This window comes from Drosophila obscura, unplaced genomic scaffold (assembly GCF_018151105.1).
Source record: "Drosophila obscura isolate BZ-5 IFL unplaced genomic scaffold, ASM1815110v1 contig_4, whole genome shotgun sequence".
Lineage (NCBI taxonomy): Eukaryota > Metazoa > Arthropoda > Insecta > Diptera > Drosophilidae > Drosophila > Drosophila obscura.
The window spans coordinates 6,740,202-6,755,941 of NW_024542828.1; the positions used below are offsets into that span (position 1 = coordinate 6,740,202).

The 15,740-nt window shown below is 38.3% G+C and overlaps 1 long non-coding RNA gene across 1 annotated transcript in view; it reads right to left on the reverse strand.

Moving 5' to 3' along the window:
- The window catches only part of LOC121403803, a 56,281-nt gene extending 47,395 nt beyond the window's left edge, over nt 1-8,886 (reverse strand). Inside the window, exon 1 of the long non-coding RNA XR_005968201.1 lies at nt 8,813-8,886. This is a non-coding gene — a long non-coding RNA (uncharacterized LOC121403803). The remainder of the gene's footprint in view (nt 1-8,812) is intronic.
- Between the last annotated feature and the right edge of the window lie 6,854 nt (nt 8,887-15,740).

Sequence of the window (15,740 nt, forward strand, 5' to 3'; positions counted from 1 at the left end):
TAATCACAACAAATTGCAATAACTGTAACTATCACGAAAAAAAAAAAACACAAAAAACAACAACAATATAAAACGCGGTTAATACTTGAGAAAATTGTAAATCAAAATAAACAACAATACAAAAAAAAACGTAGTCATAAAGCGCGATAAAGTTGCAACAAATACAATACATAATTACAAAAAAACACACACAGCAAACACAGTCATAGAAAAATGAATAGAAACAATAGGAAAACAATTAGAGAAACGAAAAGTTAACTTCGTAGCCACCGATCGCTTTGAGTAGTTTGTATAGTTTGTGAACTATGTATATGATACAGTCCAAAATTAAACTTCAGTTTGTAAAGTTTCGTTGGAATATCTTCAGAAATAATTGTGTTTTACAAGCTAATTTTTGTGTCGTAGATTTACTACAAATATTAATCTAATATTACTGAAACTTTTGAGAGTTTTGCATCTGTTTATGGCAAAATAGTTTCAAAACGTTTCTTTTAATTATCTTCAGAAACAAACGAGTTTTTCTAACAAAAGCTGATATAACGGACATTTTTTTCCATGTTCCTAAATTGTGGGAAAAATAAGGAACTGTTAAAAAGTCCTAAATAGCCATCTGTCCAACATTACGGAACATCTAACACAGAAGTGGAAAGAAATGCTTATGATTACTTTTTTTTGGCTTCAATAAATACTCCATCTCCATTCTCTGAGGGAAAACTAGAAAAAATATACAAATAAAATACAAAACAAAAAAACAACTAAATCGGAAATCATTAAAAGGCGGAAATGCATTCGCAATTATTCGTAATTCGTTTGTAATCCACGATTATTCGTGATTTGTGCTTCGTGTGGTTTGAATGCTCCAAAGTCTAAGCTCTATTTCACAATACCCAGTCCCCCTGACCGAATCTGAAACCGCAACGAAACTCTAATTCAACATTTAATTGCACACATAAACAATTAAGGCGAACTGTAATTGTTTATTAACAAATTGCAGGGAGTGCTTGGGTGTGCAATTCTCTCCAGATCCAAGTACTCGTGTATCAGATACACACAGCAGATACGCCACTCCGTACAACATATACAAACATGAGTCACGTTTTGACAGTTCTTTTAGTTCGCCAAAAACTAAAACAAAAAAAATGTCTACCAACAACCACGAAAAAAAAGAGTTAAATGGGTTAAATGCAAAGCAGATAAAACAAAAATTAAATAAAAAATAAAACCGGAAAAAAAAACACTCCAGCAATTCATTAAGCAAAATAAAAACTAAATAAATATTTAAATACATATTTAGTTATGCAAATTTTTCACACAAACCGAAAAAAAAGTGGAAGACTGGAGAGAGGAGAAGAGGAATCACTTGAGAGCAGATCTAAAACCAGAGGAAGAACTGAGAAATGAAAGATTGGATTACCATAAGATGGAAATTCCCTATATAGATTGATATGCTTTTGGGCATACATTTTAAAGGAAATTTAAGTTTTAATAGGAATGATAGTTGTTCTATTTTTTTTTTTACATCAAAGTTTGCTGTTAAAAAATATATATATTTGAAGTTTAGAGTTTTATATTAGAGTTTTGCATTAAACTTTATTGAACAATTCCTAGAAACGCTCTTTAGAGAAGTCTCTAAGGTCTGGCAAAATTCTAACAAAACAATTCCTGAACACTTTTGTATCCCAGACATCAAAATTCCACATTGAATTCATAGAAAACAAAAAAGACTTGCATTTCCGGATTTATCTTTTATTTATCTATCTGCATGTTTCTAGAAACCTTAAAAAAAATTTGTAAATAAAAATACATTGGAGTTTCATTCATTAAGACACCTATAAGAATTTTAGAAACAACTTTGGTGTCTTAAATACATCCCCATTTTACTTAATTATTTTCTTGAATATAATTGAAAAATCCAAGAGATTTTCTAGAATATCAAAATGTTTCTTAAATAAATTTAAAATTTACATGAAATTTCAATTCAAATTCCCCAGAAAAATGCGATATTTTCTAACGAAAAATGTACCAAAGTGTTCTGCTTTTCCATATCCAATTATTCAGCTACAGTTGTGTGTGTTTCTGTTATGGGGGTTCGTTCCTCTGGTATGGTACTGTTTACTTAGTTACTTGAGAGGGCGATTGACAGCAATCTTATGCAAGAATCTTACACGTGAACCGCAAATATTTTCCTCATTTGCCGCGGCACCAAGAAAGTTGTGGTGGGGGAGAGGCAGCTGCAACCGCAAATTGAAATCCAAAGCCCCCATGGCAACAGTTCCTGCCACAGAGAGAAAGAGAGAGAGGAAGGGAGAGAGAAAGGGAGAACTTCCTTTAGCTGTGCCACATTGCGTGCTGCAATGTGCTGCAAGTACAAGTATCTATGTATAACTAGAGACAGTAGAACCCAATTAATTGAGGAGGTTTTTTTTTTTTTGCCAACTAATTAGCAGCTAAATTAAATAATAAATCACAAGCCAATAAATCACCCAAAAAAAAAAAATAAATAAAGATAAATACATACATATGTATGTATATGTATGTACATTTATAATGTATCTGGATCTGTGGCCCATAACTGGCTAAAAGGAAAAACTATTTCATTTTCATTTGGTGGTGCGAAATGTTAACTTTTTGTGCCAGCGCAAAAAACTTTTGCCGACACACCACCCAACCCCCCAGAGGGGCAGGCGCAGAGTCTGAAGTTGGTATCGCCCGCCCAGCTCAGTTGGTCGGGTCGGTTGTATGGCTTTATTTATTTTAGTCAAGTTCAAACAACAGAGTCGAGCGTAGAGTCACAGACTGGGGAGTCAGAGAGTCGTCTAGTTCTTGGCCAGAGCCTCCACCAGCCCCAGCCACAGTCCCAGCTCCAGCACCAGTCCCAGTCCATTCATTTCAATTCCGTTTTGCGCTAAACTTTTATTTTATGCCCATTGCTTCGGCTTTAGTTTCTTCTTCTCTGTCTCCCCTTTTCTGGCCATGGTCTGGGTCTGTTCTTTTGCCGTCTTTCATCCATTGGTCTTTGGTCTTCATTTTCTTTCCAAAACCCTGCGCCAGAAATCATGGTTTTTTGGTTTTTGTACCTTACTTTACGATTATTTCCGCTAAAGCATTGCGCAGAAGACATGGGATCCGATCCCCACAACTCTCTTTGGCCATGTCTCATGTCTCTGACCTTTTCAACTCTGCGTCCGTCAATGCGTCGTTTGCTGCCTTTCCCCTCATTAGGTCCGAGCGCGTTTTGTCTTTGGGCCCATAGCACATCATAAGGTCTCTGTTTCTGTGGGCTTTGTGGCTCTGGTTTGGGCGTGTGAAAGTCGTTGACTTGTACCTTTATTTTTGTTTTGTTTTCTGAACTGAACTGTATCTGGGAATGTAGTTGCTCGGCGGGGCCTGCTGCTTGCACTCCACTCATTATTATGCAAGTGTTTCAGAGGTCCGGTTGGCTTTCCCACACCCGCTGAAAGCCAAAGAAAACTACAGCTAAAATTATACCGCAAATTGTATCAATTGTTGTCCAAGTCCAAGAACCGGTTCTTTGGGGCAAAAGGTTCTCTACAAATATATATGTACATACATATGTACCACAAGTATAGAAGATATATATGTATATGTACATATAGTATGTATGTATGTATGTATGTATATCTCTTGGCAACATAAATCAGCTGGTGGCGCTATGTTCGGGTTCACAGCGTTAGCTAACAGGTTTATTTTGTAAGATGCAAAAGAACTTTCAGTCTTTGAGCCACAAAAAGAGTGTGTCTGTGTGTGTGTATGTGTGTATGTTTGTATTTGTTGCAGACAAAGTGCTTAATGATTTACAAGATTATAATGCCATTGATGATATAACCCCCACCCCTTTTCCACTCCCTCTAGGATTATTAAATTGATTTAAAATCCTAAAAGAAATAAAAGCAGAAGCAGAAAAAAACAAACCAAAAAATTGTGATACAAAAATTTTGATTTATTAAAAAAACGCAACAGAAAAATAACTAATATCGAAATTGTACAACGTGTGAGTGTGTGTGTGCGTCTAGATATACATATATATAAATCAAGCGAAAAATTCAAAAGCGATAGAAAAGATATAATTCAAAAAGTGGGCGGTGCAAAACAATTTGAAATGCTCCACACAGCTACAACCAACAACAACAACGGCAACAAATATTTCAATTACAGTGCAGCTGAAAAGTAAAACTACAACAAAATAACAACAGCAGCAACAACAACAATCTGGCTATATAAAAACCAGTTAAAAGTGACAGGCAACAGTGCCAGCAACAGCAGCAGCAGCAAACAGCAGAAAATATCAAGAGAGCGGGAGAAATAAATAAATAATAATCTAACAAAAAGGTAAAATATTTGCAAACAAGAAGAAAGAAATTAACAATTACAAAAAAAGCTAAAAATCAAAATAACAAAAAGCATTACAAATTATTAAAAATATCTATTGCAAATCTATAGAAATTTCATTGATACAAAAACTAATACAAATGTACAAAAGTTCTATAGAAAACCAATCAAAATAATTATAGAAAAAACTATCAAAAAAAAAAAGAAACCATATTGCCATTGGTTCTTTTTGGAATACAATAAAAAGTAAATTGTAAACCGATTGACTAAAAAATACTAGAACAAAAATAAAGGAAAAATATATTCATAGATAGATAGAAAAGATATTTGTATTTTTAAGCGGATCACAGAGTCTGCTTTCGCAACAATCCTCTCCGCTCTACTCTTGGCGGTTTGTACTTGACCCACAAATTATGCCTGGAACTCTTATCGGAGAACTGGGGCTGGCTGGCAGTAGCGGCATACTGTGGGAGCCCAAAGCCCAAGCGCCATTATATAATGCCTTATAGTTGCGACGTGACGATAAAAAATACACTTATACATATGTATGTAAGCTAGACTACAACAAAACTACAATATAAATGCATATATATGCAAGTATGAGTGTAGCTATGTACATGTAGTATATATTGTTTATCTTTGGCTAAGTTGGACTTTTTGAGCTGGCAAATGTTTCTGGGGTTTCTGTTGCTAGGAATTCGTCTTGGGATTCTCGCCTTGAAGCAGTGTATTTTTTGTTGTAATACAAGTAGAGAGAAAATTATGGAATGATGAAATATATGTACTTTTGCTTTGGGGATTGAGTCATTTGGGTGCCATTATAGATTATGTGAAGCTAGAACAAAATGGAAATTCAAACTCAAGCATAATAAACAATTTTAGAACTCTAAGAAACATTTTTGATCGTGAGAATTTGAGCAATTGAATGATTAAGTGACGAAAAATTGATTTAAAAGTCATTGAACTATGAAATTTAGCAAGATATTTAATGCTGTTGGAGTTTAAACAAAAAGAAATCTCCAAAGATCTTCCAGTTAGGAAAGAAATCTCCAACAATCTTCCAGTAATAAAAGAAATCTCCAAAGATCTTCCAGTTAGGACAGAAATCTCCAAAGATTTTCCAGTTAGGAAAGAAATCTCCAAAGAGCTGCTCTCTTAGTTTGATGGCAAAAAAGTACCCAATGGCACAATCTTCAAGTAAAAGTATTCCCTGCCATGACTTTTACACCACATATTATCAGTTTTCATACACCATAAAAAACACTAAACCAAAGAACCTCCAAAAACCCCAATTGCACCTCAATTAAGAAGGCGCCACCGCAACCGCCTGCTGCTACCGTTTGGGAGGCAAGAATTTCTTATCTATAGCCACAACATTCATGGTGTGGGGGCCCAAAGAGTCATAAAATATTGTATTTTTTGTATACCTTTTCTTTTTTATCAATATTTCAATAAACGATTGCCTGATGTGCCTCCAAGTCATTCCGCATTCTCACAGAGCGAGACAGATAGAAAGAGAGAGATAAAGAGAGAGACATTCTCTGTGATTCCGGTAATCAGTGCCCGCCAAACACTTGACTGTCGTCGTCGTTGAGATATCAAAACTTTATTAATTGTTGGGTAATTAGAAAAGATAGAGAATCAAAGAGAGAGACACATAGTGAGACAACTTTTATCGCTGTCGTTTAAGTGTTTTACCTCGACCTTTGGTAGCAGAAACACAGAGAGTAGGAGAGCGGGAGAGAGAGAGAGAGAGGGAGTGGAGAGGGAGCAGCTTGAGAAGTAGTAAGTGGCTTGGGAAAGTAGAGCAACTTCCCATAGACAATGGCAAAAAAAAAAAAGAGAGAGAGAGAAATAGAGGTCATAGATCATGGAATATGTAAAGAAAAATACAAAGAGAGTGGAGTGGGGTGGGGTGGTGTGCTGGTCGCTTCATAAAACTGTTTAGCTCAGCGCACGCGGCAAAGAAAAAAAAACTAAGCAAAAAGTACAACAGAAAATTGTTTTATTTTTTATTTTTTTCCTTTTTTTTTTAATTATCGATGTCAATTAAAATGAACCGTGTACATATGTACATATATATGTGTGTATATATGTATATGTAAGTATATGTACGCCCTAAGGCCAGACAGCAAGCCAGCCAGCAAGCAAGCAAGCAGCAGCAGCTGCTCAAAGCGAAGCGAAGGCAGAGCAAAAGCAACTAAAACAATAAACAAGCAAAGACAGAGGCAGCAGAGAAAGAGAGAGAGAGAGAGAGAGAGAGAGTTAGAGCAGGAAAGGCAGCGAGAGCGTACAGACAGAACTTTGGGCAAAGTCATGCTCTTACACACACACACACACACACATGTGCAATGGGAAGCTTCGATCAGACAATTGCATTCCGAAAAACGGCAAAAACGGCAAAACGAAGAAAGAGAGTCTCTCATGCCACCCAGCAACCTATCTATCTATCTCTTTCATGCCCGGAATGCCATAGGCACCTAGAGACCACATGGATGCGGATCCATTTCCGATCCCCACTCATTGATCGATAGCTGCAGAGGAAGAGACAGTGAGTGGTGCATGGGGAGCACGAGTTTTGTCAGCTGTCGCCCCCCAAAACGTAGAGGGGGGCGACTCTCTGTGTGTGTGTCTCTTATCTATCGATTGATAATGGTCCCCTAACGATATTTGTTTACAATATCTTTCAAATTAAGGCGACACACCAAGCAGAGCAAAGCAAAGCAAAGCGTAAACAAATAATGGATATTACAGACATAGTAGAACCTCTGTAACTGGAAGAACTTTTTTTTAAGTAGAATTTTGTGTCACACGAAGTCAACGGAGTCTAGTATTAGCTTTTTCCCCGGAACGGTCTAGATATTTGTGTAGACAAATAGGGATACAGTGGAGCCTAGAGAGTAGCTGTAACTGCTGCAAGCTTAGATATTAATTTTAAATGCAGCGCTAACTTCAGTAAATAAAAAAAAATATTACTTGGAATTTAATAAAAAAATTTTTAGCATATAAAAAATACTGAAATATCTGCTTAGATTAGGCCATTATTCTATTATTATTCTAGCATTCCATATAACGGAAATTATAATGTTCTTTCTGATAGTTCACTCACATTTAACTCGAACTTTAGGCCTTGAAAAGTGCCATTTTTTGACGCATTTAAAAGTTTTCTTGAGAGTGCAAAAAATAATGTAATTTGTAATTGTTTTCTCACTATTTTCGCTCGTTCAAAAATTCTAAAAGTTTCACTATTCTACGGCTTTCATTTAACACTTTCCCACTGTCTTCTCTTGTGTCTATTTTATGCATGTATCTGTGGGTACATATACAAAATATGAACAGATAACAAGGCTCATCGAATTGCACATATTTATGAATATTTTCATATTTGATTTGCTTGTTGAAATGACACACGGCTGAGTGACACAGGGCAAGAGGCCGGGGAGAAAGAGACAGAGCAGCAGTAAGAGAAAGAGCATAATGGTGTGTGTGTGTGTGATATGATATACGGTATATCAGTGACTATATCAATAAACTTATAGATTGTTTCAGTCTGTTTATGTGCCATGCATGTGTTTTTTTTTTTTTTGTCTGTTTTATTTGTATTCTCGTATTCGTATCGTTTTGGCGTATCTAAACAGCGGAAATATAATATAATCTATCCATACAACAACAAAATCGTTCAATATCATCTGCAATATGAAATCACTATAATCAGGGAGTAGAGTGAGAGAGAGAGAGAGCGCTAGAGAGAGGAGAGTAGGAGTAGTATGAGTATTGGGTTGTTAGGTCAGCAACCAATTGAGGAGTAAACTTGTGTGTTGGATGTTTCTGTAATTGAATTAAAGACAATTAGCGGTCACTTTTCCCACATGCACAGAGACACAGAGAGAGAGAGAGAGAGATAGAGAGAGGGAGGGAAAGATCGTGTTCCCACTCTGTAAAAATCAATCATCAATAAATATCTAATTGAATTTCAGTTCTCTCTCTCTCTCTCTCTCTGTCTCTCTGAGAACCATCATAATAATACAGTATTCTCCCCCTTGAATGAATCGAAATCGAATGATCATTAGCTTCTTGCTTCAATGGCAATGGTGTGTCGAGTCGAGTGCCGCAGTGTGGCGTGTGGAATGCGTGGCAAATGTCGACTTGAGGTTTGTGCCACTCACATAAGGGTCATTACAGACAGTCACGAGGGCGGGGGGGTTGGAGGAGAGTAGTAACGATTGGGTTCTGCCACCAACTGCGGGCTCTCTGTGTGTGCCACAATTATCACCAACATCGGAAAAATGGTTTTCGGAAAATGTTATTTGAACTTTTAGTAAAGGTGCGCAGAGGGGGGGTGCGGGAGAATTTTCCACTATTATTTTGGGAAATTGTTTTTCAGCTAAAGACACAGAAAAAGACGAGCGGTGGGGGAGGGGGTTTGTGAAAAGTAACTGTTAATGAGAGCTTAGATAATCACCTGGAACTTCTACTGCTGCTGCGTGTGACATTTGAATTAAGTTTTGCAGGGTAAATTGTTGTTGATTGTCTGAAAGCAAAGAAGAAACGAAATTAAGTGCAAGAACATTTTTATGACAGCTAATATTATAAAAGACACACATATTGGAAGTTTTAAGGTTTTTCATATGCTTTTGACGGGGAACAAAGGAGTGGGAAGAAAGATTAAGACACTTTTGTCTTCAAAATCAAATTAATAAAAATATTAAATATGTTATTGAGCATATTGGATGCTTATAACCATTTTAATATTGATTTTACCTTTTTTTTTTTTGGCTATTCATTAGTTTAATAGCACCTTTAGTACTTTTTTAAGGCCACTAATGGTAGTTTATATCAATTTCCAATAGTTTCAAGTATTCAACTGCCATTTATCCTGCATTAAAGTGTTCAAAGAATAATTTATTTAGTCAGTCTTTTAACTTTTAGACCTGTTTAATACATATTAAAAATTTCTAAATAATTCATTTTGGTTTTTCCTCCATTGTCTGTTTAGACCCGAATATAAGTAGATAATAATTTATACCAAATTCATACACAAATTGGTACAAAAAAAATGAGATCATATTTATGTCCGTTTTCCACTCCACTTTCAATACTGTTTTTAGCCAAAAGATAATCATTTAGACCCATTTTAACAACCATTGAGAGTTTCCATGGTATTTTTTAATGCATATTTAAATATGATTGTGTGGTAAATAAAATACATGCATAATTTAGCTGTAAAAATATCCATCACATTTAACAATCAACAAAATTGCAAATACACAAAGGAAGGTCCAAACGCCTGCAAAATGCTTAAATCTCCAGAGAACAAGAGACATCAGTGTGGTTAAGGGAGAACCCAGAGAGAGTTGGGGGGCAAAACATATCTTCCCCGTTGTCTCTGGGGGTAACCGAAACCTCCCGCCTCTGCCATCATTTCGTTCGTTTGGCTGGTTGGTGGTGCCACACCACCGTGAGATAATGCTTACCACAGGTGTGTCAATGACTTTGCCAAGGGATTGCGATATCTCGCGCGGGGTATATGTAATGAAAACGAGAACGAAAAACCCCAAAGGCAGAACGAAACAGAGAGAGAGAGAGGGAGAGAGAGAGAGAGAGAGAGTGAGTGAGACCCTAAGGGAACTCCAGGGAGCGGAGAATCAGTCACCAGGGCAATGGCAATGGCAAAGTGCACTGCGGAATAATTTCCACTTCCGACATGAAACATGACAAAATACAGACAACAACAGCAAAGGGCAGAAGAGAGTATGAGTGAGAAAGAGACTGAGATAGAGACAGAGATATAGAAGAAGATAGTGGCCAAACAGATGGGCCAACAGGAAGAGAAAGACAGCAGGCGGTACGGTGCGGGACAGCAGGAAGGGGAGCGGCAGCCGTGGCGCGGCCCGGCCCGGTGTTTGGGCCAAAACGCGAACCGGTGACGAGGTCAAGCTAAAACTATTAAAAAAAAAAAGAAGAAACAAGAACCGGCAAAAGGCAGAGGCCTCAAGGCAGAGAGAGACCTGAGAGCTCTGTTGAGGCTGTCTGCTGCTCCCCTGTGTCCATGCATGGCCATTTATTACTGTAGTTACCTCTCTCTCTCGATGTCTCTCTCTTGCTCTGTTTTAATCAAACTCCAAGCCACATAGTTTACTTGAGCGACTGCTGCCTCGTTTCTTTTTTTTTTTGTTTTTTTTTTTGTTTTAAGGTGCGGTTCAGTGGCCTTTTGGTGGCCATAAAACCAACGACAGACCCCAGGAAAGGGCCTGACCATCAGCTGTCGCGAGGCTCGTTAGGACAGAGAGCGAAAGAGAGAGAGAGAGAGAGACACACTCCTTTCTTCCTTCCGAGGGTTGCAACAAGGGTTGGGGGTTGCGGGTTTTTGAGGTTGGGGGTTTCGTTTCGATTCGTTTGCGTTGCCTGGGTAACCACCGTAATTTACAACCAGCATGAGAGAAGCAGCAGCAACGGCAGGCGGGCGGGCGGCACACCAGAGGAAGACCTGCCACACGCAAACCCAAATGAACATGCAACATTAATACGCAGCCAGGACACCAGAGGAGAGTGTGAGGCAGTGAGGGGTTTGTAGTGGGTGCACCCCTATCCCTATCCCTATCCCTCTCTCCCTCTTTGGTGTGCAACTTGGGCAATAAATTTTGGAACTTTATTGTAGGCGCACGTGCTTAGATGGACTAGTCTAATGCCACCAGCACGATACATTTTATACCGATGCATTTACAACCGATTCCTTTATCAGCGATCCTTTTTGCTGGCAAATATTATTTCGCATTGCAAAATCAAAAATATTGTTTCATTTTAAGTGTTTTTTTTTAGTATAATTTTTGTGCAATTTTCGTGTTTTAAAATATTTTTCAAAAATTTCCAAGAGCTCTTTGAATAAACTGTTTTCAGAAACAAAAGAAAACCCACTTAAATTTCAGTTGAACAAAACCAATGTGCAAAATGCAAGTGACAAGAACTCAACGAAAATCCAAATTCGTTAAAATTCATTAAGCAAACAAAACAAAAAACCAAATTTTTTGCAATTTGTATTAAAAAAAAATGTTACTATAAAGTTTGCAAGCTGAATATTCTGACAGCAAAAACTGAAATTTACTATGCAATGGGTTGGGTACCCAGTAAAAATTTGTGAATGGCAACAGTTAATCGAGAGTTCAATCAAAGAAAATATTATAATAATAATAAATTGTTATATTGTCTTTGGTTCAATGGCATTACTTCTTTAAGCATAGTGTAAGAGCCACCATATTGGGTATTTCTAACCATTTATTTTCCTATTTCCACTACTCTTTCTTCTGGTCAAGCCTCCCCTCATTCACCTTTACTGGACTACTCCTCTTTCTTGTGTTTCCACCAAATTTTAATATCTTTATATATTTGCTTTTGGGCGCCCCCCCACAGACACAGACACATAAGAAAATGTCAGAAATGTATTTATAAGCAATTTAGCATTCATTTTGCATTGAGTGTGCCCCCGCCCCGTCGTCTTCTTCTGGCTGATTGATTGTTCGAATTTGTCTCCAACGTTTTGTATATTTATGCAGCATTCGATGGAGCTACAACAAATACAGATACATTTATAGCTACACCGCTGTAGATACATTTGGTAGGTGCACAGATACAGCTGCTTCCGCTGCTTTCGTTTCGTGCAATTTATCAAAAAGGCTCAATGCCACCTTCCAAAAAAAAAAAAAACAAATTGATAAACTATGCAAAAGATGCAAATGTATCTCACAGATCTAACTCAAATAAAAGCTGTATATGGTTGCGAGATTTTGCTTTTTTTTTCGAAGGGTATTTTTGCATATTTTTTTATATTGGCCATATGGATTACCCAATTGCCGAGGATTACACAATCTATGCGAAATGTGAGACGGAGGGAGCTCCACAAGTGCACGACAACAGATACAGCTACAAGATACTCCATATTAAAGGCTGCCTGCCACACGTTGCTTCTGCTGCTGTTGCTGTTGCTGTTGCTGCTGCTTCAGATGCCTGCTGCTCATGACGCAAACGTCATTACATTGCCTTTTGTCAATGCTTCGCTCCCCACGTCTCCTGTCGTCATATCTCCTGCAATGCAATAACCAAGTGGCAGGCAGACAAGCAGCACAGCCAGCAAGCCAGCCAGCCAGCCAGCGATGACGACTCTAATGGAGAGATTGATCCCCGTTGCACGAGTTTCTGACGCGCCATCCAACAACAGCAGCAACAGCAACAACAGCAAAAAAAGAAAAAAAAAAAAAAAGAAAAGAAAAAGAAACATAAAAGCAGCAACACACACAGCAGGCGAAAACACCATTGAAAAACGTATCTGAAACGTAGCTGGAAAGACAATGGCTTCAACGAAAAATCAGCGGGAAATGGCGAATGCCAATAAGCGGGCTCAGACACACACAGAAAACAGAGTCAGAGTCAAGAGGCAGCCAGGCAACAGCATGAAAGACGTGGTGCTGTGCGGTTGCACGCTGGCGATGACAAAGTTATGGCAAAAATTATGGAATGGCAAATAAATGAACTTCAGCGAGAAGTTCCATTAAAAAACACTAAGAAAGTTTTACAGAATTTTAATGAATAAAAGTTTAAATCGTTTTTACATAGAGCAAATATGTAATATAAAATATTAATCATAGAATCTACAGAACAAATTATGAAATTGTAGACCCTAAAGAACATTCAGGAAAATATATAAACAGCCAGGAAATAGTAAAAATACACCTAAAGGATCTCTCGAAATGGTCATTGAAATATGTATATTAACAAAATTAAATACAGAATTAAAAAAAATGTAAACGAGAAAGAATTATGAGAATTTTTGTTTGTTTGTTTTCGCGGCTAATATTTCATATGTAAATTTACCCAAAACTAAAACAAATTTTATATAATGTAATATCCCCATGTTCCTCTCTAATTTTCATTGAATGGCAGCAATAGATTCATGTCTCTATGCTCATATTCTTGTACTTATTATCTAAAGTTCCCCTCTCTAAATTCCAATCATAGATAAATGTGAAACTCTTTTTCCATCACGTTGCCATCTCTAGTTGTTTGATAAGCTGCTGCTGCTGCTGCTGGCTGATGCTGCTGACTGCATTGACAGACTGCCATCATCGTCATCATCAGAAAGTCATTCCCTACCCAGTCTCCCTCTCTCTCTCTCTCTCCCCCTTCGCTATGGAGACCATATGGAGATATTTGTGCTCTCGCTCGTTTATAGTGTGTTTGCAACTGTTAGTTGGGGGGGATTATTACAAAGTAACTGATGCCGCGGGGCCTGCAGGTCTTTTGTTTGCCTTAAGCTTTAGATACGACGGCAGCGAACTCCGACGAGCGTTGCGGAGTGGAGCTGGAGAGGAGTCAGCACCCATCAGAGCCCATCGAAGATCGAGTGTGCGCCTTTTGGCAGTGCGTTTTTTTTTTTTCTCTAGCCTCTGAGCCCTGGGCTCTACATCTGTCTCTGGGCTTTGACTGTGACTCCCCATCACTGCCTCTCCATATGTCTCGCTGTCTCTGTGTGTGTCTCTGCCTCTTACCTCTGTAACTCTGACTCTTGCTTCGGCTTCTCCCTCTTGCCTCTCTAACTCTGCTTCTTGCTTCTGCTTCTGCCTCTTTCTTTGTATCTTTGGCTCTGCCTCTTGCCTCTCCATCAGGCTTTGCTTTTCTGCTTAGGATGACTCTTCTGTGTCGCTGATGTTGCATCACTTTGTGTGTGTGTCTCTGCCTGCCTGCCTGCCTGCTTGCTGCATTTGCATTTTCGGTTAATGTGAAGTGCAATGAGGTGAGGCGAAGTGTGCCTGGCCTGCCTCTGCCTCTGCCTCTCTGCCTCATGGGAAGCGGCGGCGTGAAATGCAAACAGTTGCCACCAAAGTAGTTGGAAGTTTGGAAAATTGAAACAGCTTCAAGTTTGAAGTTTCAAAGCTGCGGCCAGCAACAAAGCGCCGCAGCAAAAAAAAAAAAATGTGTAACTAAATAAATAGATTTCGCGGTTGAGGCGACGACGGCCGGCCACCTGTTGGCTGCCAAATGCAAATTTGCGCAACTTGTAGATACAGATACTTTCAAGAGGGGGGTAAAAATGTTTTATTTTTCCACTGCTCAGTCTTCACTCCTCACTCTTCACTTCTCAATCTCCACTCCTAAGTCTCTACTCCTCACTCCTACCTCTCCACTCTTTTTCTGCTTTTGCTTTTGGTCATTCAACCGCAGAAAACTTCAACAGATACTTTCCATTTTCTCTACTCATTATGGCAATTATGCAGATACTTATGCATCTTTCTGGCATCTTTCTTGCCCGTTTTGCATTGTGTAATTTGCATAAACAAAACGTTCATCAATCCGATTGGTTTGACATCTTTGTTGAGTGAGGAAACCCACCACGGTGCCGGCCCCCCCAAAAGGTATATCAATCACGACTGGCCAAAGTATCTGAGTATCTTTAAGATACATGCTCTGTGCCAAAGGGCACACACAACTGTTTGTTTGGTGTTGCCTTAAACTGGTTTAACTAGTTCTACTGCCAGGAATGACATTCATTAGCCTACGATTCTTATGATTCTGTGTGTCGTCTAGACATTTGACCAAAGTTGGGCTTAATTTTAGTTTTTTTTTTGTATTTTGATTCGCCCACTACTGCTCTCTCTCTCCCCCGCTCTCTATATTCTCTGCTTAAATTACATCTTGAAACACATCTTGGGGGACCTTGAGATTTGGCTTTGCCGTTGGCTTTTCGGCTGGCATCCAACAAATTACAGTTTCTGTGGCCAAGTGGCCATGTGGCATGGTGTGGGCGTACGGACACAACTCCCTCTCTAGCGCTGGAGTGGGACGGCAGTGTGTTCTAGTTTTCTTCAGAAATATTCAGATACTCTCACTAAATTTTGGGTAATTTTTGCTTTGATGAGAAGTTTTTTTTAAATAAATTATAGAAAATATATATGAGATATAGAAATAAAATCTGCTAGACTATTGCAGAAATAATTTATTTATTAATTTAATAGCAGAAATATATTTTATATTTCCTACATACATGTCGCGTGCATGATGCGGCCAATCAATGCTTCAGACTCGAGACGCACAAGCGAAGCAGACAAAAGAGAATGTCCACGAATACAAAAAAAAGGAGAATGTCCAAAAAAAGTACAAAGAGAGATTCCGATTCTCGAGTTTCGCTGATTAACAAATAGTTAGTTCCTATAGTTTCTTTCATAGTTCGAGCATTAAATATTCTTGAAGATGGTTTTTTCCTTGCATTTTATAGGGTACTTACAGCTACGATCATACTCAAACTCTCTTCTTTCCCTGTTCTCACTCTCCATCCATGTGTGTTTGGTGGTCTTCTCTCTGGTGTTTGTCGCCGCCAAAACAATCTCATGGCCCGGCAGCGG